This window comes from Eublepharis macularius, chromosome 12 (genome assembly GCF_028583425.1).
Source record: "Eublepharis macularius isolate TG4126 chromosome 12, MPM_Emac_v1.0, whole genome shotgun sequence".
Lineage (NCBI taxonomy): Eukaryota > Metazoa > Chordata > Lepidosauria > Squamata > Eublepharidae > Eublepharis > Eublepharis macularius.
This window is the reverse complement of record NC_072801.1, coordinates 13,044,539-13,071,992: the sequence shown is the minus strand read 5'-3', so window position 1 is coordinate 13,071,992 and position 27,454 is coordinate 13,044,539. Positions and strand designations below refer to the sequence as shown.

The window sequence follows — 27,454 nt, the reverse complement described above, 5'->3', positions numbered from 1 at the left end:
AACAAATTACATGACCAGCCTCCAATCTTTTGCTACCCAAAGAGAAAAAAACTGCCATGCTGCACAGCAGTCTCTTCGTTCTCCAGCCTCTTCCACAGATAGAAAACCTGCTACCCTTAATATCAAGGTTGCCAACTTACAGGTGGGGTCTGGAGAGCTCCCAGAACTACATCTACTTTCCAGACTACACAGATCAGTTCCCCTGGAGGAAATGACTGTCTTGGAGGGTGCAGTTTATGGCATTATATACCCTGCTGAGGTCCCTCCCTTCCCCAAACTCCTCCCTCCCCAGGCTCCACCCCCAAAATGCCAGAACCAACCAGGAGTTGGCAGTCCTACTTAATGATGGATGCATGCCTCAATGTGCGACAATTTCATGTTGGTTCAGGTCACCTCTGATTGTAGGGATAACATCAACAGTTCTTGCACTATTAAGTTTCTGCCACCAACCATGGTTGGATTCACTCACCATATCAAACTCTCCTTCTCTTTTTTGCTGCTGGAAGCAGGGCCAACCACACCCGAGAGGCTGATGAGACGGACAGACCGATGTAGTTAATTCAAGCTGGAAACCAAGGGATGTGTTGTATTTCAGTCTCTCTTTTTTAAAAAAAATTTTAAATTGAAACTATCATGCTCAAAATTACAATAAGTAGGGCTTTTTTTCTGGGAAAAGAGGTGGTGGGACTCCGTGGTGGAACTCAGGACTGCACAAAGATGTCACTTTGGGTCAGCTGGAACAAGGGGAGAGTTTTTTAAAGTTTAAATCACCCTTGGCGAAAATGGTCACATGGCTGGTGGCCCCGCCCCCTGATCTCCAGACAGAGGGGAGTTTAGATTGCCCTCCACGCCTCTTAGCGGTGTGGAGGGTAATCTAAACTCCCCTCTGTCTGGAGATCAGGGGGCGGGGCCACCGGCCATGTGACCATTTTCAAGAGGTGCCGGAACTCCGTTCCACCACGTTTCAGCTGAAAAAAAGCCCTGACAATAAGATAACTATATATAACAATAAACAATACATAATGAAATATAACAATAACAGTCTCGATGCTCAATCCTATTTTCTGCATCTAAATGCAACCCCATACTTCATAGCCTCATTGGTAATAGCCAAGTCAGTAGGTGCGGCACTTCATCCTAGAAACTACATCCCTGACAATCCAGCCTCTTCTTGAAAACTGCCAGTAAAGGGGAGCTCACCACCTCCCTAGGCAGCTGATTCCACCTTTGAACTACTCTGACCATGAAAAGGTTTTTCCTAATATCCAGCCGGTACCTTTGTGCATGTAATTTAAGCCCGTTGCTTTGGGTCCTACCCTCTGCTGCAACTGGAACAGCTCCCTGCCCTCCTCCAAATGACAGCCTTTCAAATACTTAAAGAGAGCAATCATGTCCCCCCTCAACCTCCTCTTCTCCAAACGAAACATTCCCAAGGCCCTCAGCCTTTCCTCGTAGGGCTCAGTCTCCAGACCCCTGATCATCCTCGTCTCTCTCCTCTGCACCCTCTCCATTTTGTCCACATCCTTTTTGAAGTGAGGCCTCCAGAACTGCACACGGTACTCCAGGTGTGGCCTGACCAAGGCAGTATAGAGAGGGGCTATGACCTCCTGCGATTTCGATGCTATGGCCCTTCTGAGTTTTCCTTTTTTCCCACTGCATCACACTGACTGCTCATATTTAGTTTACAGTCCACTCTTACTCCGAGATCTCTTTCGCATACACTACTACCCAGAGGTGTATCCCCCATCCAGTATTTGTGCTTCACATTTTTGTGGCCCAGCTGTAATACTGTGCACTTACCTATGTTGAATTGCATCCTGTTCACAACTGTCCACTTCTCCAGAGTATTCACCTAATGTACAGTGTCTTAAAAAAAATGTCAAGGGGGAACTAAGAGACACTGATCTCCTGGTTGCAACTAGTTCAATTTGTTCCTGGAACAAATTGTGCTTTCCTTTTTCATCTACCAACAATGTCAATGTGACCAGAGAACAAAGGAGCAACCACCACTTACCCTTCCAGTGTCCCTGAATCCAATACCGGCTGAGAATTGCTCCTACTTGCAGCTACCAACTGCCAAACATTGACACATGCAATGAGCTCACCATGGGCTGCAAGCCACAGTGGAAACTTCTCTGACCCCATCAAGGACTGTGAAGGCCAGGCCAGCAGGAACAGCCTCCACAGAGCATGCAGCATTTTGCAAGTTCTCTCCGTGCTTGGGGATGCTCGCTGTGCACTCATGAGGAATCCATGCGTACCCATCACTTATCTCTTCACAGGGGGCTGGGGCAACTTCCGATTATCATTGCGCATGAGTTAGATGGCCAACTCCTCAAGAAAAAAACAGTTAAGGCATTGTAAGCAACACCTGGTTTACTGTCAGGTATGTGTGTGTGCGGTGGAGTCAATTCCGCAGGGCTCCATAAGGCTGAGGGGCTCCAATGTAGTTATTTCATACTGCTTAAGGTGGCAAACTAGACTTCACCAGTCAGACCTTCCAGCTTTGACCTTTGGGGCAGTGGCTTAGAGAACAAGAAGACAAGTTTCCTGTCTAGTGAATTGACACTCATGGTTTATTAATACATTTATCATAATTAAGTATGATATCTTAAATTATATAATACATGTATTGGGTTATTATTCCAGGAACTTTGTCATCTCCTTACAGTTTTCGAAGGGAGTACAGGGGGTTGACCCTGGCTTGCCCCACTGCAGCCCTACTTGCTGTCCCGAGCAGGGCTTTTTTTCTGGAAAAAGAGGTGGTGGAACTCAGTGGGTTGCCCTCAGAGAAAATGGTCACATGGCCGGTGGCCCTGCCCCCTGATCTCCAGACAGAGGGGAGTTTAGATTGCCCTCCACGCCTCTTAGCGGTGTGGAGGGTAATCTAAACTCCCCTCTGTCTGGAGATCAGGGGGCGGGGCCACCGGCCATGTGACCATTTTCAAGAGGTGCCGGAACTCCGTTCCACCACGTTTCAGCTGAAAAAAAGCCCTGACAATAAGATAACTATATATAACAATAAACAATACATAATGAAATATAACAATAACAGTCTCGATGCTGTTATTGCCCTGGTCCTGGGGCAACCAAACCCTGCATTCAGGCCAGAGCGCTGTAATGCAAACAGATTCCAGTGGGACAGTCCTGGTTGCCTCCATTGAGCTTGTCTTCCTTTCTCCAAGGAATCTTGGGATGACAATTCTGAGAAGCCGCTGGGAAGTTTTGATAAGGAATTCTCAGCATACCACAAAGCTGTAAGTCCTGAGGTATGTTGTGGGAATCCCTGATGACCAAAGCAGATTCAATCCATTTGTTGTCTGGAGACTAGCAACGAAGCCCGTTGTGTGAAAAAGTACAATGGGCTCTAGAAAACTGTTGTTGGTCATTTTTTTTATTTTTTTTTATTATTTGAGAGCCAGTTTGGTGTAGTGGTTAAGAGCACGGGACTCTAATCTGGAGAGCCGGGTTTGATTCCCCACTCCTCCACAAAGCCAGCTGGGTGACCTTGGGCGAGTCACAGTTCTCTTGAGCTCTCTTAGCCCCACCCACCTCACAGGGTGATTGTTGTGGGGTAATAATAACACTTTGTAAACCGCTCTGAGTGGGCATTAAGTTGTCCTGAAGGGCGGTATTATAAATCGAATGTTATTATTGTTATTATTATTATTTTCATGAAACATAACAATCAATAGAGCTTACTCTGAGAAAACTGTCGTCAGGATTGCAGCCAGGCTTCTTTACAGAGGAGAGAATAAGCTCCAGATGATGGAGCGGGGACCCCTTCCAGGCAAGCACGGCCAGGCGCCCAACACCACTGGGGCTTCCGCCTCCTCCTCAGCGACATTCAGGTGAGGCGCGGGTAGAAGTGGTTAGGCCATCAATTTGGCAGGCCTCTTCTTAGCAACGTGCTTGCGTGAAGATTGATTTTTAGTCTGCTCTTCTTCCCCTCAGTGCCCTCCTGCTATGGCCTGGGGGCTGCCATGAAGTGCCCGCTTGCTGCCACGAGGGGTCTCAGCAAATCAATGGCCTGAGCACTCCTCCTGGAAGCAAATGGGCACTTTGCAGAGGCCTGGAGGCCAGAGCAGGAGGGTGCTGATGGGAGGTGCAGGGAGGAGTCCTTAGGCCATCAATGCTACGTGCCTCCTCCTGGCGGCAAGCAGGCGCTTCGCCGTAACCTCAAGGCCAGAGTGTGCCTGTGCGAGGATAAAAAGTGAGTCGTCACCAATATGGCTTGCCTTTTATTATCTGGGGATGGGTATCCAGTAGGGGTTGTTTATAGCCCTCCCCCTCAATAGTCAGGACTGGTCTACTGCATTTAACAGGGAATCAGCAAGTGAAACTTTTCACATGACCTCCTTGCATTTCCCCCCAGAAGCATGCTTTATAGCAGAATACCTCACACCTGCACTACTGACTCAGTTTTGTAGCACAGTGAGTCAGCAAGATATACCCAGCTTCCAAGCAGTCACTGTTTTTTCATCTGAAGGACACACGAGTTTTGCCCTGGACCTTTCCTAATTAAACACACAGGAGTCTTGGGCCAATGTCTGCTCTTCTCACAACGCAATACAGAGCTAAGCATGGCCACCTGCTGATTGCTGCTGCTCAGACAGATGTTAAAGGGGCAATACCAAGGACAGGTTCCAAAATATGGTATGAAAAGGAACGCTGGGCTCCTGTGTCTTTAATCATTGTGCAGAAGAGGGAATCGGTTTCACCATGTGCATCTTTTCTTATCTTGGCAAGACAAGTGATATCTCATGATATTCCATCTTCTGCACAAAAGAACCTAGAGTGAAATTAAGAATATGTTAGTAATTGCTGAGACTCTGCATTTCCAAACAGTATCCAGATATTCTTCTGAAAGAATCAAGTACATATAAAGGGTATACTGAGGCTCTTAAAGAGAGAGCAAACAAAATAGTACTAAACAAAAGTATGCAATTACAATGTGTGATAAATAAATTATTGACATTATTTCAGTATTCTTACGAAATGTGCATACAGCCAATTGATGTGTGGTCTTTTTATAAACTGTTACATCTAAGTAACTGACTTGTTTGCATGTCACTAGCACTGGTGAATTTAATATTGGGGTCGATGGTATTGAGCCATTTAGCCCATAAGTCCACTGCTTCCTGATTAGCAAAAATGGCGAAAATATCGTCTATGAAGCGGCCATAGTAGATCAAATACTGGTGGTAAGGATTCTGATCCCCATTTAATATGAATGATTTCTCCAGTCTCTGCATGTACAAATTTGTGATCGAGAGTGCTGCCGGGCTCTTAACTCCTTTGATCTGTATGAAAAAATCATCTCGGTATCAGAAGAAATTCTTCTCCATAATAAGATGGGCTAAGGACAGGAGGAATGAATACTTCTGTTTAGTACTTATATTGAATTGAAATAAGAGTGGCTTTAATTGCATACTTAGAGAGCCCGTGTCTTTCTTCATATAAAGGGTATGGCAGCTCCTGGATCATGTATTTCACATTACACTGGGCTCTGACAATGGCGCTCTCTCTGAGTTTGAACTCTCTCGGGCAAATTGGCAGATGACATCATTTGGTACCCTCAGGAGGACACAAACAAGCCAAGGTCACCACTGAAAGAATGTCTATTAGGTTTCTGAACATGGTTTAAATGGGGGAAATGGTTGGCCTCTGTCAATCAGAAGAGAGATTGCAGTCTAATGATGGGATGAAATGAGTTCAAGGGTCAGTTTGGAGTTCATCTGTCATCAGCCTTTATGTCTACACTGTAGAACAAATAATTGGTGCTTTCACCTGACACTCGTGTTTTCCACAGAGAGTCCAAGGTCCAAATGAGTACAGCATGTGAACTTCTTTCACTCCTAATATGGTCTGTCCGCCAGATTGTTAAGAGAAGCAACGATGAAAGGTGTTGAGGTTTCCAAATTAAAATTCAACGGGCTTTCAGCATCACGTAAGCATCTTGAACTTGGGAAACCCCACCCCCAGTGTTTATTATTTAATTGCTTATTTGGCTGGCCGTTCCTTCATGGAGTCCAGGGAAGCAAGCCCCTGGAGATCAAGACTCCAAAGACGGGGGTGAAGGAGATCGTTTGCTTGGTTTCTTGCTTTCTCGCAAGGGTAGCATAGAAGAAAAAATGTCAACAGACATACATGATGCAGGTAACTTGTACATGTGGAAAATACCACATTTCATTAAACACTCTTTCTCTCTCTCACACTCACAAAATGTATAGAGACAAGATGGCGGTGAACTCCCAAAACAGATGTGTTTAGAGATTGGATCTGTACAATCTCCCCCCGAAGGGTCTATGTACCAGAATGTAATTCTCCTGCATTTCTCTCTTCCCTCCCTTCTTAGTACTCCTGCCATTGGCAGATACAAAACACTGAGCTTGATACAGCAATGGTTACATTTGGGGAGCTGACTGTGGAGCTATTCAGATGTGTCCAAATGATTCAGACACCCCTATATGCGTGATTACAACCCCACATGTAATTACAGTGCTTTTCTCACAACAACCTCCCCCCCCCCGCCACCTTTCATCTACTGCCTCCAATTTTAAAAGGCACTTTCCCCCCTTTTTTCTAAAAAAAATCAGTTCAAGGTTTTGGTTTTTTTTGAAATGGAGACTCACTGCTTTTGCCAAAGTCTCCTTTAACCGCTATATCATTCTGGCTCTCAACAAAGGCTGTGACACAAGCATCAAGGTTAAGTAACAACCAAATGAACTGGTTTGTTGACATACTACAGTGCTCCGGGTAAAAACCATAAAAGGCTGCATACCTATGAAATGACCATTAAAGGAAATCAGCAAGGCCTTTGCCGAACCAGAAATACTTCCCAGAACCTTGGATCTCTGTTTTAGGATGGAATTCTTTCCGCATCCCTTCCATTGTACGAGCTTTCAGATGACCCTAATGGTTCGCATATAGATATGATAACAATTCTACAATAATCACATCATGTAACATTAAAACTGCTGGTTCTTCACTCATTTGTCATTTTTTGGGGCAAGATCTTATGAACTCCAGAGATTAGGTACCAGTTGCACAATCCTTCTCAGCTCAGTTGATTTCCCCTTCTTTGGGGGTGGGCCCCCAAAGTAACAGCCAAATAAGGATAAGTTTCACAGGACTCCTTACACAGGACATAAATGGTCAACTCATTCAGTCATCAACTCATTCAATCACCAAATTTCCTGAAGCCGATAAGAACAGCAACACAAATCATTATCTCATCTCATCCAAGAGTGCCTACAGTTTCAAAGGTCGTAAGTGGAGATTCAGACCAAGAAAATCCGGAGGCACAGAGCTACAATGGGCCTCCTTCCAGATTTCTCCATGGAGATTTGGATAAGTCTACTGATACTGTAAGTAAAAACTGACATATTGTTCACACTCTTGCTGTTGTGGGGATCAGTGATGGTGAGGACTCCTCAGGAGGAGAGGAGCCTCCGTAGCCAGCCCTGACTCAGCAGAAGCCGGTGATTAGGGAGAACAGCTGCTGGCTGATCAGAGTCCACGGTCAGCAGCCGAGGCAGAGGCACCAACACCCTCCAGCTCCAACACCACCAGTGAAGCTCAGCCACCTGTTGATCCAAGTCCTCAGTTAGCAGCCGAGGCAGAGGCACCAATACCCTGCAACTCCCACACCACTGGTGAAGTGCAGCCAAGCATGTCCAAACCTCCAACTTCACCCAGAGTGTCACACACAAAGGCAGCATATGGAGCTGCAGGAGAGGCATCAAAGCCCATGCCTCCTGGCCAGACGCCAGCTGCTGGTGGATAGCGATGAGAAGTAACCACAGGGTAGCTCCCAAGCAGCTGGCTGCAAGCCCAGCCTCACTATAAAACCCAGCCATAGAAGACCAGGAGGCGTGGAAGCAACATGTCAGAATCCTGCCACTGCTGTGGCCGGTCCATTTTTTAATATAAAAATTATATTGAAAAATGTAGCAATAGAAAGTGCACAAAAACTTATACAAGCACTACATTTGAAATTAAACTAAACTAATAAAAAGACACAATCAGAATATATAACAACACCACTTAATTGGGTAATAGCTCTCCTTCCTTCTCCTTGGTTACTTACACTCAAACTTTAATAACAACTATTTTAGTTAATTATTTCCCTGTGTTTTATCTTCTTATCTTGTATCGAGTTACCTTAATTTATCTTAATTTTAGCCTAAATAGTCAACGTAATCCTTCCATTTCCCCCCAAATTCAGCTATTGGTCTATTATGTACGTAAGTAGTTAATTTGGCCATTCATAGATCTTACCTATCCACTCTGACACGTCAGGGCACGTATCTGTTTTCCATTTTGCTGCATATATAATACTCTTGCTGCTGTCACCATGTAACGAAAGAGGTCTCCCTGTTCTTTTGTAACATTATTTGGTAAAATGTTTAATAGCATGGTTTTTTGGATTTAACTCAAACCTGAGCTTGAAAATCTTCAGCCTCTAATGACCACTCCATTGAATTGTGTCTTGCTCTTCCAACCTTTGGACTCTGCCTTTGCCTAGCCCTCAAACCTTGCTGGTAAACTGACCTTTGGACCACCTGACCTTGCTATTTGGACTGACCTTGGACTGACTTTGGAATGGGCTCTGATCACGCTACTGGACCAGCCCACGACACTTCCATTCTTTCATGACACCCGCCCCCCTGAAAGTTCAGAGTCTGTCTCTTATTTGCCATCTCCAGGGCTTTTTTTCTGGGAAAAGAGGTGGTGGAACTCAGTGGGTTGCCAGCACAGGGGGCAACTCTTGGTGGGAGGTAGTGTCCCTGGTACCACATGCACGTGCACAAAGAGTGTGCATGCTCCCAGGACCGCACAATGACATCCCTTTGGGTCAGCTGGAATAAGGGGGGAGTTTTATAAAGTTTAAGTCACCTTTGGTGAAAATGGTCACATGGATGGTGGCCCCGCCCCCTCATTTCCAGACAGAGAGGAGTTTAGATAGGATCTAAACTCCCTTCTGTCTGGAGATCAGGGGGCGAGGCCACCAGCCATGTGACCATTTTCAAGAGGTGCCAGAACTCTGTTCCGCCACGTTCCAGCTGGAAAAAAGCCCTGGCCGTCTCCCAAAAAATAGAAGCTGCACTATATTGGATCAGACCTGTGGTCCATCTGTCCACTCTGCCTGGCAGGGGCTGCCTAGAGCTCCACACTAGGACCAAATTCACACATGCCATTAAAGCAGGAAGTCTGCGACTTCTTGGACTTCAGACCCACATCTATTTTTTTGAGATCGACCTGCAAAATACCACCGCACTACTTTCCCCCTCCCGAACATAAAACGTAAGAAACTGACATCAGCTGACGCGGAACAAGTTGGCACTTTCCCCGTGTTTAGTTTTATGTAAAGCATTATTAAGCAACATCCTACATTTTCAGAGCAATCCTAAGCAGAGTTACACTGGTCCAAGCCCATTGAAATGAATGGGCTTAGACTGGTGTAACTCTGCTTAGGATTGCACTGTTAGTGATGGTTCCACATCTTGTGTAAATTTGCCGTTGAGCAACGCAGAGTCTTCTCTTCCAGGTCATCCTGTTCCTCCTGGCCTCACAACCCCGTGGGAGTGTCACGACTCAATGGGGGGGGTCCTACAGTTTGAGAGCCTCTGCTTCAAAGTCCCTTTTAGCCCCTCTTCCACTGCTGGAGTGCATGTGTGAAAACCAAAAGGGCATTTTCTAATGCATATGTTGATTGATAATCATGTCACAATCTTCCTGTGCTTTGCAATACTCATGTGGTTGTGGATCATAACTTTGAATGGGAGAGGTCAGGGATCAAACCCGGCACATGAAGTTGCCATGTACTCAACGTCTCTACACGAGATGCCTCGGTGCATGTTCCTCAAGCATAGGGATACGCAATGTTAGCCAGGAAGCGTAGTTGAAAAAGACAGAGCCGGCAGAGATCGCTCCTCAGACAGCTTGTTCATTTCATCTTTGCCTCCCCAAAGGCTCTTTCAATTTCACCTCTCCAGTCTAAAACTGTACAGGATTGCAACCAGAGGGCAGCGAGGAATGGAAATGGGCTGCAGCTGCCTTACAGAGCTGGGCTTGGACCTGGAGAGGTTATAATGGGCTGAAGTTTCCCTTCTGGTGTTTCACAGCCCATTCACACAGCTCCAGTGTATAGCCAAGCCTCTGCCCTGCTGTTGGCTCTGTCTTTTAAAACTACCCTTCCCAGCTAACATTGCACCTCCCGACATGTGTTCTTCCCGTGTCAGATATTTTGTGTCAGCCCACTGGCCTATTAAGGGCAGAACTTTCTACTCTGACTGGCCGGAGCTCTCCAGGGTCTCTGATGGAGGTCTTTGACATCACCTACTACGCCACTCATTGTTTTTAAAGTGGAAGATGCCAGGGATTGAACCTGGGACCTTATGCATGCAAAACAAGTGTTCTAACACTGAGTCATAGCCCCAGCCTGAGCTTTAGCTAGGTTAGCAATTCCTTCAATTAAACTCACAACAAAAGTGTCAGAAGTGTTGCAGCTGACACAATCCTGTAATCTTCTTGGCAAGCATTCAGAGCGATTCTCTCCAACTCAAAAGCTGCCTTGGCACACTGCCAACTTGGGCGGGGGGAGGAAGAAACCTTGAATCCAAAATGAAGAACTTCCTTAATGAAAACACTGTTTGGAGCATAACTTCCAGTTCTGCTTTGATTTCTCAGCAATAAATACGTGTAAGCAGCAGCATTTTTATTTCTCTCTGCTCTCTCCTCTCCAGCCCTTTTCTGTCTTCTTGCCTGGAGCTGGGAATGAACCTAGAGAGAAGCTTGGCTTTTTTCGCCCTTTTAAAATTTTTTTGCTAAAGCCGCTTTTACTGGGGCAAATATTCCTTTATGAAATGATTGCTTTTACCTTGGGGTTATCTCTCTCTGAAGATTTTTGCAGAAGCAGCAGGCATCCAGGCGTTATCAGCTATGACTCTTACTAAACAATCTTACAAAGCAGCTTTGGGGGTGGGGAGGGGGGGTGCTGAACATTTCCCCCCCCCTCCCCAAGTAAATGCTTAACTCCCGAGTTAGCATTAACAACTCTACTGCCTCTGGGTAAAGGTTTGAGGATCTTTCATCCCAACGCTGTGTTCTATACATTAAGCGATGGAGAGCCGGCATTTAAAATGGAACACAACTTTATTTTTATCAGCGGCAGCCAGGAGGCTGGTTTTGTCTTCCACCTCAGCGACACAATAACCCATTTGCGAAATGAATAATGTGCTCAACGCTGACATCTCCGTTCCTGCCCTGTCCCCCCAGCCTTGATCACAGCTGCAAGCCACAGCGGAGGGTTAAATAGTCAAGAATCTCCCCACTTCCGATACTGATTTTTTAAAGTAACTTTTTATTTCTGAATTTTTAACAGTAAGACAATAATAATACAACAATAACAGGACTCCAAACATGAATACCTTATACATGGATTATATAGTTAACATCTAAACAGGTCATAAACAATTAACAGAGACAGATGTCAACATATTTGTTAGATACAGTATATTCCTTAATAGGATGCTCAGTAAAAATGGTTTAGAAAGGGAAGCCAAATCTCCATGAAGATCGACTGATAACTGGGATTCTCTGATGAGCTACTTGGTCTGTTATTGTGTCAGATACTAAGAGATTCCAGACGTTTGACATCTATTGATTAATAGTAGGTATACTGTCACTTTTCCATTTTTGGGCTATGGCTATCTTGGCTGCTGTTACCATTAATGAGACAAGGGTCGAATCCACATTCACCCATTACCCGCATGTTTATCGGATATCTTCCGTTTGCCTCCAATCCGTGATTTTTTCCTCTTCGTTCACATCCCTGCTTCCAATCCGTCTTTCTTGCGCGTCCCTCCGGTCACATGGCCGCTCAAAAACCGCTTTTTTGGGCGGGACCTTTTTTTCCCCGCCCATTTTTTTTAAAAAAAATTTAGCACACTTTTCCGTTATTTCGATCTTACCTTATAAAGAAACATCATTGAAGATAATGATGCCTCTCTTTCCCCCACTGACAGCACTGATGGCTCTCTCCCATTTCTTTTTTGGAAATTTGGAAGCATGTGGGAAGCTTTTGTGGGCATTTCCTATGCAGGACAGTTCAGTGCCTGAAGTTTACTGAAGTTTCACTTCCTTGGAGTGTCATTATTTCGATATTTCATAATTTCGATATTACAGTAATATAAAATAAAAAAATAAAAAACAGTTAAAAAGGAAGTTTCACGAGTCCGTTCTGAGAATGGATTCACCCCAAAATGATTTTTCAAACTACCAGATTTGATTCAGAAACAGCATAATCAATAAATCCAATGCTATGAAGTCAAAAACAGTCTTTTGCAGACTACGGAGCACTTGCAAGTTGAATCAGCCAATAGGAACTCTCAGAACGGCCGGAGAGACAGGAAGTGGGGGGGTTTTTAAAAAAACGCATAAATTGCGCATTGGCCCATTCACGGCCACCGTGAAACTCCCGTTGAAAACCTGTGACCACATATTCGGGAGAAATGCGAATGAAATGCGTCTGTTTAATGAGGTAATGTGACCGGCACTCGGGATTGCGTGGGGAATGCGGGGAACATGCGACTTAGAATGAGTAATGTGGATTCGACCAAGATCTATTCTATAAGTAGGAACATTGGTTTTATTCCATAAGTTCAACAGTATTGTTTCTGGATTCCATTGTATTGTGTAACCTATTATTTTTTCTATAGTGGTAATAACTTTTCCACAATACACCTGGATCTTTGGGCATGTCCACCAACAATGGTCGGTTCTAACTGACTTTATAATAAAATGGCTACCATTTCTTGATTACATGACAAAAAATAACAAGCAATTGCCTAAAAATTTACTTCTTACCACCCTAGATCAATGAAATGAAAACAATCTGGTAATACAAGATAGAGTCAATCACACTGGTTTATTTGATTTTTTTTTTATTACTCATCACTTTTTTATCACTCTTTATCACACTTATCACTCTTATTATTTCCCCCCAGTACTGCCTAGCTACCTCACAAGTCCACCACATGTGGTACAACGATCCTTCATGCTTTTTACATTTCCAGCATTTATTAGACATGTTCAAATTCCCTAACGCAATTTTCTTTGGTGTCAAATACCAACGGTAAATCATTTTATAAACGTTCTCTTTAATGTTAGTGCATGTCGTGATCTTCAACGTATTCTTCCACAAGTATTCCCACGCCTCCATTGTTATTTCTTTATTAAAGTTTATAGCCCACTTCACCATTTGCACTTTAACTGTCTCATCTTCTGTGTACCATTTTAGCAACACTTTTTAAGTCTTAGAGATTTCCTTTTTATCCTCTTGTAAAATTACCTCCTCTAATTCCGAATTCTCCATTCTTACCCCTCCTTTCACACAGTCCGAGTTATAGAGATCTCTAATCTGTCTATATTGAAACCAATCATAGCTTGGAGACAACTCGTCTTGCGTCTTTATTCTTAGTTTATTTGATTATTGTTTAGGTATTCACAAAATTATGTACAGAATTTATAAGAATTTATAAGCTTTTAAAAACAGTTAATGTATAATTACTGTTACCTGTGTGTTATATATAACGTGTTTGTACTAATAAAATATATTTTGAAAAAACAAACACAATGGTCGGTTCTACATGTTCCTTTTTTTCGGGCTTTCTCTGTCCTGAAGCCGAGTCTTCCCAACCCACTTTCATAACTCACCTTCCATACGCAGCATCCTCAAGCGTTTCTTGTGTGTGTTCGTAGTGGAAGGACAAAATGTCCCAAAACAGAAAGCGCGTTCTTTCTGTACCTTGTCACAAATGATGGTGCAGTCCCAACGTTCCTTTTTTTTTTTGAGCACATGTGAGATTGCACTATATTGTTGTCCTGTCTTTCAGTTTCTGTAGAAACTGGGCATGTGTAGTACTTCGTTCTCTACTGTTGATTTCCCACAGTTTTAAATGCAATAAGTATGCAAACAGTAGAAGCAGCGCAATGGCATGATTTCATATCCTACTATATAAAAGGCAAACCATGTTCCCTAGCACTCACTCCTTATCCCCGCGGAGGCGCAGTATGCAGGGATAAGAAGCGAGTGAGGGGCAAAATGGTTTGCCTCTCCGCTGCCTCCTTGGGGTCTCCAGAGGCCTGGTAGAGCTCAGCACAGGCTGCAGGAAGGCTCAGTGCTGCAGCGAGGCCCTCCCAACATCCCACAGCAGCGGGGGTGGTGCTCTCTGCTGCCTCTGTGGGGTCTTGGGAGGGCCAGGCACAAGCCAAGCGGTGGCTGAGGGATCAGAGGAGGAGGGAGCCCCTGCTCTCTTCCCCATGCCCCTTTTGACTGATGCCACGGGTGCGGGGGGGGAGCGGGTGCGGGGGGGGGGGAGCGCTGCTAGGAGCTGTTATATTTTCCAAAACCTTGTAATAGTGCAAGGACTGTTTTAAAAAGTAAAAAAAAAAACGGGGGGGGGGGACTTATACGATCGCACATGCGAGCCAGACACTTGTGTGGGAGGGGTAATGGCAAGAGATGGGGTTGGAGATTTGTGGGAGGGCACTTCAAAAGCACAAAAAAGCCTCCAGATGCATTGATACGTTAGATAATCACGTGAAAAAAGCGGCATCAAAAATGAAAACGGAACACGTTTCACAAAAAACGCTCAAAACCTGGGATCATGATGACCTGCTCGTGCATGGGAAACGATGACGGATGTAACGAGTGAGATAACCCGCCAAAGTTCCGTTAGCAGGCTGTCTCATTAAGGACGTGTGGAAGCGACCAATGTAAGAATGTGCACGTTTATCCACAACCGATGTTAAATTTAAAATCCCCTCCGTCAGTCCTCAAGACAAAGTTCTTTTGCTCCAAAGAGGTTCCAGCTCCATGTCATAAGTGATGTCACAGAGCCCTTAAAGGCTGACTCCATGCCCCCTCCCCCTCGGAACCTCTGGAATGTATTCTGCCCCCCTCCCAGTAATTTCTGTTGTCACTATTCAGTATGATGCCTCCCTTGGAACCCTAAAACTGTCTCTGAGCTATTCCTCAGAGGCTGAGTCACTCACGCACACACACCATTCGGTAGTGTTGAGGACTGAATGTATGAATCAGGGATCCACAACCTTGTTGAACACCTGGGAATTTTGAGGAAGGGAGCAGCACCGCAAGAGTGGCCACCATGGGGCAGAACTGATCACACAATGGATGCTACAGGCTTGGGGGCCCAGCATCACCCTTGTGTCAGAGGCAGCTGCTTCTGAACAGGCACAGCCTGCAAAGAGAAAGAAGATGGATCTTCTGGAGCACCAGAGAAAAGCCAGGATGGGCTGCTTAGTTCGAAAAGGAGGTGTTGTGTAGTGATTGAGTGGAGGGCAAGTGGAGGGCAATTGAACAGGGAGGAATACACGTGAGTCTGTTCACTTGCCGTTCAAGTGTCATTCTTCACTTGTAGCTTGGTCCACTGTTGCATTTTCAAAGAAAGAGGAAGGTTTGCTCCTCATGTGGCCACAGGGAGAGGGTTCCAAGCACAGAGCCATAAGGAAGATGGCGCTATGACCAAGCAGATGGCACACAGCAGTAGCACACTGTGGATGAATTCAGCACGTTGCTAGTAATTCAGCAGATAGGGAGCAAATTGGAGCTCCCATTCCCTGCCCAACCTCCCATTCCATTCAAGAATCCTTTGGATTTTATGACCAAAAAGAAGCAAACAGGTGCCTGAAAACATAGCTGTGGGTGCCATGGACCCCCTCCCTCCCCCACACATGCCAGAGATGACTGGTATTTGACCCAAACAATGTGTCTGAGAGGATATTTAAGTTCTACGTCCTCACTTGATGTTGCAGCCACAAAGGGATGCATGCTTGTGTGTCAAATGGACCCTCAACTAATTCAGTTAGTAACAGGGGTGTAAGATTGCACCAGAGTTAGATGCTGCAACAGCTCTTTGCTTCCTTAGGCACCTGCTATTGTAACCTGGACTTTCAGACATTTCTGATGTCTCACTATATATTTCACATTTGTTTTACAGATATGGGATCTGGCCTTATGGTGTCTTCAAGAAGTTGGGTATCCCTGGACCAAGACCTATCCCTTTCTTTGGCACGGCACTATCCTAGTGCCATGTAAGCTTAGACTTTATAACAACTACTACCCCAACAATATTCGATTTATATACCACCCTTCAGGACAACTTAATGACCACCCAGAGCGGTTTACAAAGTATGTTATTATTATTCCCACAACAATCATTCTGTGAGGTAGGTGGGGCTGAGAGAGCTCTGGAAGAGCTGTGACTGACCCAAGGTCACCCAGCTGGCTCCGAGTGGAGGAGTAGGGAATCAAACCCGGCTCTCCAGATTAAGAGTCCTGCCGCTCTTAACCACTACTCCAAACTGACCTTGACAGAGGGCCTTAGAATGAGGGGGTGGAGCCTGGATGTGCAGGGGTGGAGCCTGCCAGCACTTGACAGAGGCTGTTACCCATTAGGTCAACAGGGGGATGGCAGAGCTGGGCTGTGACAGGCGGCTCAGAGGCAGAGCCTCATGACGTAAGGGAGCAGCTGACAGCAAAAACTCTCGAAACTCCCTTTTTGGTTCTAGGATCACACTGTGGATCTTACTCCTTTCACTAGAGACTTTGAAAAGGAGATTAACCCATGAAATATTGGGAGTGGCCACCCTGAGGCCTGGCCACTCCCTGTTTTCGTCTAGTTAAATGCCATGCTGCACTTTCAACTGAAAATTAAAATGTGCTTTGCAGGGGTTAATTAAGTTTGATGAAGAATATCAGGCATCTGACGAAGAGAACTTGATTCTCGAAAGCTTATGCTAAAATAAAATTGGTTAGTCTTAAAGGTGCTACTGGACTCTTTTTGATTTTGCTACCAGACTAACACAGCTAACCTCTCTACAGGGAATATGGAAAAGTCTGGGGTGAGTATCCTTTTTTTTTTGTTTTGGCCTTCTAGTGCTATAAGCTGCAACTGGCTTGGTTGGTCAATCTATTGACTAAAGCTCTAGGTAGTTAATTGGAAAGGGTAAATTTTAATTAGTAAAACTGCAAGTTTATCATTTGAGGCTGTTTTGGCTATAATGAATACCTTCTTTAAATAAATAGAAACTTCTTTAAGTTACTACCTATCCCAATTCCCCAATGCCAAGAGGGCTTTTTTTCTTGGATCCTTTTAACAACAACAACATACAATTGATATACCACCCTTCAGGACAACTTAACGCCCGATCAGAGCTGTTTACAAAGTGTGTTATTATCATCCTCACAACAATCACCCTGTGAGGCAGGTGCGGCTGAGAGAGCTCCGAGAAGCTGTGACTGACCCAAGGTCACCCAGCTGGCTTCAAGCGGAGGAGTGGGAAATCAAACCTGGTTCTCCAGATTAGAGTCCTGCCACTCTTAACCACTACATCAAACTGGCTCTCTGGGGTCACCAAGTTTATCTTTAATAAGAGCTACTACACAAGCTACCTGTGGGAGATCCCTGCCTTAAACAATAATAAAGGCTATGGTGATCTTTAAAAAAAATTCCACACTAGATGCAATCTTCCATTGCTGGAGTTGGATAGCTCAGGTGGGAGGAACTTTTTTTAAAAATATACCTTTATGGATGGAGAGTGTAAGGGAAAATTTTATTACCTCTGTTGCCAGTTTTGAGGTCCCCTTCTCTCGTCTGAATAATAAATCAAGGCTTCAAGCTTGGTGATCTTAGAAGCAGAAACAGGTTATTCTGAGAAGTTCTCACATAATCCTGATGCACACTCTATTACAGTAGGCTGCGTAACAATAAGTCGTCAGCATCTGCATTTATATCTTTCCAGCAATACAAGACAATGGCTGTTTTCACGCTGCTTACTGGCCGTGGAACATTGCGCCAAGCTCCCGGAACAACAGCATCTTCCTGGCGCAATTTCACACGTTCTTGCGCAAAATCGCACCAGGAAGACACTGCCGTTCTGGGAGCTTGGCGCGATGTTCCGTGGCCAGTAAGCAGTGTGAAAACGGCCAATATTGTTTACAGTACAGAGGACCTCATATAGTTCTATACATAAACAGGTCTTAAAATGAGCCAAGCTACAAGTGACGAATGACATTTGAACGGCAAGTGAACAGACTCATGCGTATTCCTCCCTGTTCACTTGCGCTCCACTCGTCACTTGTAGCTTGGTCCATAATCAAAGTTACATGATTTCCTCGATGTGATGGAATGACAGGTCATCATGACTAGCATTTCGAAAGGTCACTGTAATAAAAACACTCTACATGGCACCATTGTGTTTTATAACACACGAAGTTAACATGCCCAAGGCTGAGACTAAAAGTGTGGACCTAAACAATTATAATTTTTAGTGTGTAATGAAAATTACTTGCAGTACTTGCTGTGCTTTTTCGAGGCCCATAGTTATTGTTAATTGTAGGAACGAGAATGTTAAACAAAAAGGGTGTAAAAAGAATTCATTCACAAGCTTTAAGTGATCTAGAACAATGGATTTTAACTAGTATAAAGGGGGCTTCCCCAAATTGCCTAACAGAGAGCACCAGCTGCTACAGGTTATTTTCAAGACCATGTTTTCCTACTCTGAATACAAATGTATTCTTTAAATGAAATCTTTCACATCACTTTTTAAATAATCCGCTTTTTCCTGACAAATTCCTAGGTAGGACAAACCAGTCTCCAGGTGGGGCACTACACCTGTTAGCCTACATCAAGGTATGAGCAAGATGCCTACTAATTTAAATATAGTCAATTAAAACTGTAATTGAGTATCAAGCAACAAAAAAACCTCCTACATTGTAAGTAAGTATGCTTAGGAAATCAGTCGTCGACCACCTCTACAGATCACATGGAAACCCGCTGAATCCAAAGATTCCTTATGTAAATGTACATACTGTGGGAAGAATCCAGTGCTAAGATAGGTCTCCTAAAACATTTTGGAGTTGCAAGCATATAAAACAATGTCTGTCCTGAGCATTCATTAAAGGTGATGCCAATGTTCTATAAAGCAGAGCAAGATTCAGAATAGAAAGCAATGTGCTTGAAAAAAGCAATGCTTAAGAAAAGAATTCCAAGGATGGAATTACATGCTGTGTACAGTTTCAGTTATCCTCAGATCTTAACAGTAAATCCCTTATTCTTAAATGGTATCAACTGTATTATATAGCTGTCCATTCCCAGGGACGTGGTCTGAAGCACAGAGAGTACAGAGGAATGCCATTCCCATGTAATACCAATATGGTGGTGATGGAGAGTGCCCTCATAGTTGACTTACAATGACCCTTCCTCCCCCAGAGGGGTTTTCACGGCAAGAGACTAACAGAGGTGGTTTGCCATTGCCTGCCTCTGTAATCCTGGTCTTCACTGGAGGTCTCCCATCCAATTTCTAATCAAAGTGTATTTGTCAACACTGCAATCAAATGAGCAACTGCACCCCCCTGCAGTGCAGATAATGCAGGCACTGATGAGCACCCAGTGTAAAGAACAACCAGTGAAGACTGTGCATATGTAACAGTTGTCACACATCTTAGGGTAAAACTAGCCAGCTGAACCGAGCTAGCACATGCACAACTTCACCCAGCCAACACTTTTGCAAGAGTCAAGCTTTTTATAAAAGCATAATAAAGATGAGAGCCTAGAACCACCAGAGGGAAATGGGGCTGGAATTTCCACTGAGGTTACTGTTTTCCATTTGGTTACCGGTGGGGTATTGCTCAGTTTAATTACCTGAATGTTTGTTTGCTCTAGGTTTTATGATGGTCAAATGCCCATGTTAGCTGTCACCGATCCAGCCCTCTTAAAGCAATATTGGTGAAAGAGTGCTATTCCATCTTCACCAACAGGGAGGTAAGTTCTTAAAAGGGTATTGTCAGTCCCTGGCAGTTAGGTCCCCAAGTTCTCCACAGTTAACACACAGGTGTTCCAGTTGAAGTAACTTTATTAGAGATCCATTCAGTACAGGTTGCACAGACAGTGAAATTGGCAGAAGTGACGTAGGTGGGGCAAGCTAGGTTAGTTATAGGGAATATTCCTGCCTTTGACCAGGACCGTTAACAGGGAGAGTTTGGGGCGAGACGTTGTTTTAGAGCAGAGAGTGAGAAAGGAGGAACTTATCTGTAGTTCCCATGAAGAGTACACTATGAGCCAGCTTCAGCTGGCAATCAAGGACGCTGGCTCTGCAGAGTGAGAAAGAGAAAGTAAATATTTGCAAGATAACCTACTGGCATTATAGCAATAAAGAACTTCCCACACTCTCAGAGGCCATAGGCAGAACCCCAGTACATTCAAGGCAGGTATGTAGGAGACATATATGACAGGTATAAAACCACTAGGAATTCATTTAGTCCATTTTTCTCTCACCTTTCAAGCAGCTCACGAGACACAGTTTCTCCCTCCTTTATTTGATCATCACAACAACTTAGTGAGGTAGGAAAGACTGAAAAAGTGAGGATAGTTTCAGGTGGGTAGCTATATTGGTCTGTGGTAGCAGAACAACATTTGAATCCAACAGCACCTTTGGAACCATACACAATTTTCCAGGGTATAAACTTTCATGACTCCAAGTTCAATTCTTAAGATCTTTAATTTTGTTCTGAAAAAGTTACAGAGAGCGACCAAGTGCATCCAGTCAACTTCACGGTCATAGAGATTTGAACCCAGATCTCTTCAGGCCTAGCCCCATATTCTAAAAACTACATCACACTGGAAGCAACTCTGCCAAGAAACAAAGCCCTTAGATAATTACATTTTTTATAAGAGAGGTGTATCAAGGGTATCTCCGTAAGAAGATCAATCATAACAGAACATCTCTGAAAGGAAGCTTGACATAAAGAGAAGTTGGAGTGCTCATTTCGGACTACCAGATCTATTCCACACAAGCCAAGAGCGAACCCCCTAGGATACACCCAAGTATATCCTGAAGACATGGGCCGTTTCCACACTACACCTTCATCCAGAACGGGGCGCAACGTCGCAAAAAACCCCGCCCAAGATAGCGTCTTCTCGCACAAGTTTTGCATGACGTCGCGCAAAACTCACACGAGAAGATGCTATTTTCCGCGGTTTTTTTCGTGACGTTGCGCCCCGTTCTGGATGAAGGTGAGTAGTGTGGAAATGGCCATGCAGAGAGCCGGGTGAGTAGTTAAGAGTGGTGGGACTCTAATCTGGAGAACTGGGTTTGATTCCCTACTCCTCTCCATTTGTAGCCAGCTGGGTGACCTTGGGTCAGTCACAGCTCTCTCACAGCCACCCACCTAGTTGTTGTGAGGATAACAATACACTTTGTAAACAGCTCTGAGTGGGCGTTAAATTGTCCTGAAGGGCAGTATATAAATCGAATGTTGTTGTTACAGGTGTCTTATACTGAGTCAGACCAATGGTCCATCCAGCCTAGTATGGTTTCCTCTGACTGGAAGTGGCCCTCCAGAGCCTTAGGCAGTTCCTTCTCATGACCTCCTCCTAGTACCAACTGTGTGTTCTACCACTGAGTTATGGCCCCATCATGGCAATGCAAAAGGGGGTCTGTGGCAGACACTTGCAGCTGCCATTTAATAACCCAGAGCCTGTTTTTCCAGTTCAGTCTTGTTTCCTCTGACTGGCAACAGCTCTCAGGGGTCTCAGGTGGACATCTTCTACATCACCTACTATCCGATCCTTTTAACTAAGTGGCCAGGGATTGAACTTGGGACTTGCTGCATGTGAAGCTGTCACAGCTCCTGGGGTCTGTAGGCTGCCGCCACTCTGGTACAGGTTTCCTAAAAAAGGGCCCAGAGCACCCAACCAACACCTTCTGTTGACTCTTTCCCAGTAGGTTTGATTTATTACATGACCAAATGAAGCATGAGGACCCAGGCAGAATCATAAAGAACTTTATTTAAAAGGTTTATTAATAAGTGGTTCTCAAACTTTGTAGATTAAAGAGAATAGTAAAGGTTGGTGCACAAACAAAACTAGAATATCCTAACGCGTCTAACTAGACTGTTCTTACTGTCTCCTGGTGACTGTCTTCCAACTGTCTCACCCCTTCTGGATGAGGGATCCCTCCGTCTGGAGCCACCTCTCCTCAGCTCTGCTGCCTAGAATTGAACACCCTCCCACTGTGGTGAGGCCTTTTATCTCTTCACTCAGGCACCATCCCCTATTTTCCTAATGGTGCAAATTTTCCCTCCAAATCCCCTCTTACCCAATCACAGGGGCCAAAGGGAACCTGGGAAATGTAGGCCTTGCAGTAACTTTAGTGCAGGCTTCCCCAGAGCCGCTAGGCCTCACTAGGCCCAGGCTCATAACAGAAGCGGATGCTCTTCCACCGAGCAGTCTCTTCACTGTATATTCTTTACCACACTCACAGACAAGTCACAGTGAACCTCATTGTTCAATGAAAATATAAAGTTTGAAACACAACACTTTAAATAAAGAATGCCTAGTGACAATACACCTGGGAACCAAGGCAGGAATATACTATGATCTAGGAAAGCAATGATCTCTGGATTCTGTTCCTTGCTCTTGAATCTTTGCCATATTCTCACCACCTCTAGAGAAATCCATTACAATGCTGTGTGACTATGAGCCAAGCTACAAGTAACGAATGACACTTGAACGGCAAGTGAACAGACTCACGTGTATTCCTCCCTAGTCACTTGTGCAAGTGGCGCAAGTGAACAGGGAGGAATACACATGAGTCTGTTGACTTGCCGTTCAAGTGTCATTCGTTACTTGTAGTTTGGCCCTATGACATCAAAGAAATGGTTGCTCTCTTTTTGCTCTCCCATTCAGGATTTACCAATGGGTAAACTGGAAACTGCTGTTTCAGCAGCAAAAGATGAGCAACGGACCGTGCTCTCGCCAGCCTTCACCAGTAGAAAGCTAAAAGATGTAAGGCCAGAGAGGTCACTTGCAATAAAACCCACCAAGCCAGTCTGATACTCTTTTAAAAATCCCAGCCTAATCTCTGGCCCAAATAGTAGCGTACCTATTAAAAGCATACTAAGGGATAGTATGCAACTCTTTTCGCTCCTAGAAGATGCTCTATATTATCTGAATACCCACTCAAGCAGTGATGCTCTTTTTCATTTTTAAAGTTCTCATCTTAAAACAATCGATACACACAGCAGTGTCTTAGTATGCTTACATGAAACACAAACTGGAATAAATTAAAGATACATTTAACATCAGATGATGGTTTCTGCTTTGTTGCACTGATGCTCAATAAACAAATGCCAGTTTTCATTAGCATTACAATTTTCCTCCTATCACAAAATGTATCAGCGTAGCCATAATGGCAGTTTACCCATTTTTTAAAAAAATAGTTTTAACAAGTTTTTGACACCTTATTGTATCTTTTCATGTATTTTATGATGCATTGTAGCTTTGTAAGGTACCTCAAGTGTAAGAGCATATGAAAAAAATCTTAACTCTGTTTTGTAATTTCTCTACCCCCAACAACTCAGACGTTTCCCATCATTGTGCATCATGCACAAAGTCTAATGAAAAATATTCAAGGAAAAGAGGAGCGGGAAGAACCACTGGACATTAAAAAGTGAGTAACTGCCTGGTGCAGCAAGTCAAGTGACTTGTTCATCATCTGAGGGAATAGAGGCTGCTTTGGGTAGGTGGGAAGAGCGTACTTTTCAAGGTGATGGATGGGTCCACCTGGAGAACTAGGCAGAAAGAGGGAAATTTAGGAGGATTTTGACTGAAGCTGGTGGAATAGCCTCCGAGGAAAAATGATGACTGGGCCTCTGAGGGCTCCCTCTGAGTGGAATAGATATAACTGGAAGAAAACCCTGCAGTTTTTTTAAAAAAAAACAAGTTTGCCATTTTTTCTTAACGGAAATGGACATTCTGTCCTGCCGAGGCCAGGCTGAACCCTCAGGGCAATAAGCCAGACCTGGCCGGTATATAATTCCTTCAGTTGGAGTCATTTTCAAAGTATCTGTGCACATAAAGCTTGGATCTGCTTCAGCTGTGAAGCAGGAGGGGGGCATAGAGGTTAAATTTAATGCTCAAATGTAGTAGGAGGAACACAGATGAGTCCAGTTCAAGGGAAAGTGATGAAGAGATAGAGAACAATATAACATTCGATTTATATAACACTGGATTCATACAGGGCTTTTTTTTTAGCAGGAACGCAGGGGAACGGAGTTCCAGAACCTCTTGAAAATGGCCACCAGCCATGTGACCATTTTCCCTGAGGGCAACCCACTGAGTTCCACCACCTCTTTTCCCAGAAAAAAAGCCCTGGATTTATATACTGCCCTTCAGGACAACTTAACACCCACTCAGAGTGGTTTACAAAGTAAACCCCACAGCAATCACCCTGTGAGGTGGGTGAGGCTGAGAGAGCTCTGAGAGAGCTGTGACTGACCCAAGGTCACCCAGCTGGCTTCAAGCGGAGGAGTGGGGAATCAAACCTGGCTCTCCAGATTAGAGTCTTGCCACTCTTAACTACTGCACCAAACTGGCTCCTGGTAGGGAAAATAGCAGAGTCCAGCAGCACCTTTAAGACTAACCAACTTTATTGTAGCATAAGCTTTTGAGAACCACAGCTCTCTTTGTCAGATGCAACCTTATTGTAGCATAAGCTTTCGAGAGCCACAGCTCTCCTTGTCAGAGGCAACTTTATTGTAGCATAAGCTTTCAAGAACCACAGCTCTCTTCATCAGATGCATCGTCAGAGAACTGTGGCTCTCGAAAGCTTATGCTACAACAAAGTTGGTTAGCCTTAAAGGTGCTACTGGACTCTTTGCTATTTTGCTACTGCAGACTAACATGGCTAACTCCTCTGGCTCTGGTAGGGAAGTATGCCTCTGGTAAGAAGGAGGCAGCCTCTTCACCCTCACACTCTTTTTGCTTGTTAAACTAGACCCCGCTCTGCTTTCGCTGTGGTTGGGGCAGAGCCAGATTTAATCACAACGATCTGCCATTGTAGTTCAATCCTCAGTAGCAGGTAACAAGCCCAGTCCCATTCAGAGTCTGGATCTGCAGGCCCCCCGTGGGCTTTCTTAAGAAAGTTCAGTGTTAATTGCCCGTTAAAGCAAAGAAATTAAAGGCGTGGCGTGCCTGGACACATGCTGACACCACCAAATAACAGCCTGAAATCACATCTTTTGCCATCACTGCTGGGCAGGGCCAGCGCGTCCATAGAGGCAGGTCTGGCAGCCGCCTCAAGCACTGAGGCACTGGAGGGGGTGCCGGGGGTGGGGGTGTGTGCCGCAGAGCTGACAGTGGCAGTGCTGGAGGGCTGGGAAGCCACCTGTGTGTTGCCCGGCCACCTGCTGCACCTGGCCCGCAGCTGCTGCAGCCTCCCAGCCCTCCCGTTCAGCTGCCCCGTGCTGCTGCCACTGCCAGCATGTGCTCACAGCGTCCAGTAGCACCAACTACGGGCGGCCGGGGTGGCACATGGAGCAACTGAGCGGGACGGCTGGGAGGACGCACGCAAGCCATCCCAGCTGCCTGACGTCAAAACGCTGTCCAGGTGCATGCTTGCGCTTTGCGCATGTGCGTGGGGGCAGCAACAGTGCTGAAGCTGCCCCTGCCTTCAGGTGCCAGAAAACGTGGCACTGTGCCTGCTGCTGGGACTCTCCTTCCTCCAGCTGTAAGCTAACTGCCATTGGGCTTTGAAAGAGCTGAACTGACCCTCTCTGGCTGGAGCCTTTTCTTTGCAGCATTATGGAGTTCCCATCACAGACCTCTGATAGGATGGAGCCAAGGGCTATGAAACATCCCAGACCATCTGCCTCGGCTTGAGGGCAGAGTCTGAGGAGCCCACTGACGCAAGTTGGGGCCTAGGTTTTTTTAAAGCTTCCTTAAAATAAGCCAATTTCCATAAAACAGATGGATCTATTTTACAATTTCCCCTCCTCCTGTCCCGTTTCCCACCTCTGTTCAGCATGTTGGGCGCTAACTGCATGGATGTCGTTACCAGCACCTCGTTCAGCGTGACCACTGACTCTGTGAAGCAGCCCAAAGACCTCTTTGTCAGGGAGCCGCAGAAACTGGTGAAGTTTGATTTCTTTCCCCCACTCTTCATTTTGATGTGTAAGTTGCCTCGGCAACCGTGCAAATCTGTATTGGCAATCTGCAGCCAGTGAGCTTTCCTTAATTATGGGTTTTTGGGATCCTTTGCCGATAAAAGTCAACAACCAGCAAACCCTAGTTGTGAAATGGAATATATTACTAAACCTGTGTAAATTTACCTGTAGCCTGGGGCCTAGCTTTTGGTTACAGTGCCTATGGTCAAATTCTGGTGCTTGCTTACCTGATCTGGAGTATTCTGTTACAAACTAGAGCAGGGCTTATTTCTGGGAAAAGAGGTGGTGGAACTCAGTGGGTTGCCCTTGGAGAAAATGGTCATATGGCTGGTGGCCCCGCCCCCTGATCGCCAGACAGCGCAGAGGGCAATCTCAACTCCCCTGTCTGGAGATCAGGGGGCGGGGCCATCAGCCATGTGACCCTTTTCAAGAGGTTCCAGAACTCCGTTCCACCACGTTCCCGCTGAAAAAAAGCCCTGAGCTAGAGAATCCCTGTGCTCCACACATAACAGGAACTCCAGGAAGGCTAAATCATATGATTTTGCCCTTTCTCTGTTTACTTAAAACATTTATATCCCATCTCATCTCATTAGACTCAAAGCAGCTCACAAAGCAACCACAAACTGCAAGCAGTATAATGTTTCATCAACAAGGCAGAAACAATACAGAGGATTAAAAACAAGAACAAATTAAAGAATCCCATCTCAGTTTTGTGTTTGTTGGAGAGTGCCGTCACGTCATGGCTGACTTAGGGCAACCCTAGTGGGGTTTTCATGGCAAGAAACTAACAGAGGTGGTTTGCCGTTGCCAACCTCTGCAACACTGAAGATTGGGCTTGCCTGGGCTATCCAAGTCAGGTGTTCATATACACAAAATATACGTATACATATACATGGAGTGCCTATGTACACATAGAGAGTATCTGAAGCAATATTGTGCCCTTCTTATGATGCTTCTTTTACCCCTCTCTCCAAGATGTATTCCTATTCTTAAATCCTCTTTTGAAGATGATGAACGTTAGCATTTTCCCTAGTAAAGCCATAGAATTCTTTGTAAGATCAGTTGCCAAAATCAAGGAGAACTGAGGGCCAAGCTACAAGTGACGAATGACACTTGAACGGTAAGTGAACAGACTCACATGTATTCCTTGTCAGGGTTAGAGTGTATGTATGTAACCAAAGAGACTCCATATTAATTCTTTCAGTATTCTAAGTGCTTTGTTCACAGGTGCCAAGATGTTCCCAGCAGCTATCTTACAGAAGAGGATTGTTTTGGCTATCGCTTTTCCAGCCTTGGGAAACTTTCGCTTTCTCAGCTTCAAAGGGATTGTTTTGAGAACTATGGGGGGAGGTTGGGTCTGCTGGGATCTGATACTTTGTACCTCATGCTTTGCCTGTCATTCGTAACAATACACGTGTA

At 44.9% G+C, this 27,454-nt stretch overlaps 1 pseudogene; it reads left to right on the top strand.

Moving 5' to 3' along the window:
* The first annotated feature begins 3,768 nt into the window (after positions 1-3,768).
* On the top strand, positions 3,769-27,120 carry LOC129339055 (cytochrome P450 3A29-like; annotated as a pseudogene).
* The last annotated feature ends 334 nt before the right edge of the window (positions 27,121-27,454 follow it).